Source organism: Amphimedon queenslandica, unplaced genomic scaffold (genome assembly GCF_000090795.2).
Source record: "Amphimedon queenslandica unplaced genomic scaffold, v1.1 AMPQUscaffold_13453, whole genome shotgun sequence".
Classification (NCBI taxonomy): domain Eukaryota; kingdom Metazoa; phylum Porifera; class Demospongiae; order Haplosclerida; family Niphatidae; genus Amphimedon; species Amphimedon queenslandica.
Genome location: NW_003546311.1, coordinates 49,759 through 51,169, shown reverse-complemented (window position 1 = coordinate 51,169; position 1,411 = coordinate 49,759).

Below are 1,411 nucleotides of genomic sequence, written 5' to 3'. Positions count from 1 at the left end.
GAGCCTGTTAGAAGAGGTGCATCCTTGAGTACCAGTTCTTGCCCTATTATGAAATAATAATAATGTTATTTCAAATAGCTGTAGATGTACTGTACTATCTTACCAGTTTGAGGAGGTTTTGTTGAGTGCATCAATGACTTGAGGGATATCAGCATCTTGAGATGGATGAGTAGCTTCCCCATTAGCAGCTAGCTGGAGTATGAAGTCATCATTTTCATCAAATTCATCAGCCAGCAGTGGACGGGCTCGGGCAAATGCTACAGCCAACAAAGTGAGGAATATTCCAACAGAAACAATCATAGTAGTCATTGCTACAGTTGATAGTTAATAAAATCTTGTTGATAGATTATTATTATTACTATTATCACTGCAGTTGAAATGACTTGACTGCTGAGTGGAAGTTGCCCTCTTTTTATAGCAATGACCCAGGAGAGTGATGCATGCATGCAATATTTGTGTAATCTCCTTTCCTCATACTTTCCTCCGCTAATGCTATTGTTCCTGCAGTTGTATAATCTTTCCTTCACTGCACAAAAAACAGATCAATTAGTCCTTCCATAGTACTGAGTTCATACACCTAACTATGATTATTCAAAGTCTTTTCCTTATATTTTCCTCTAGCAATCACTGTGTTGTTTGCAGCGAGTTTGTATATACAATCTTCAGTCTAATCATTCTACTCATTCGGGGCGAGCCTGAGCTCGCCCCACTCTAGCAGTCAGTACTTACTAGATCTATATTCACCCTGACTTTTCCTAGTCTAGACTTTTCCCAGGAGAGTACAGAAGATGAAGATTCTAATTTAGTAGCAAAGGTACGTTAAAGGGACACATTCACGGAAATAGAATGCACACGTTACTGTAGAGGAAGTAAACAATAAATTGGGCGTGCAACAGATCATTAATTAATAGTTATGACACGTGTTTAGACACGCGTAGAGAGTAGAGACAGCAATCAGTCGCAGAGCCAGGAGTAGGCATCTGTAGAACACTTCTCTCGAACAGAATCAACTCTTTTGCCACCCCAAGATACTCTTTTTAGTGAAGAAACACCAGGAATATTTACAAGTAGCCACTCGAGTAGCCATTTTGCCTTAATTATTAGGGGCGCGGCCGCACGTTATGAATAGTTATCAACACTAAACGTCATCATTAATGATGTCATCTTGAAAAACGGGCCAGTTTTTCAAGATGACGTGCTTCCGTGCATGTGTCCCTTTAAGATTGTGAAATTTAATTGTGTGATTTACGAAAATGATTAAGTAGGTGTATTTCATATAAATAGGCCTTGCCCAATTATGCTTTTAAAATTCCCTATTATTCTATTCTTGTATTCTCTCTGTTGTGCCTATTATTCTTTTGTATTATCCTTAAAGTTTCACCTATTATTTCCAAAAAATTATGCATAAAAG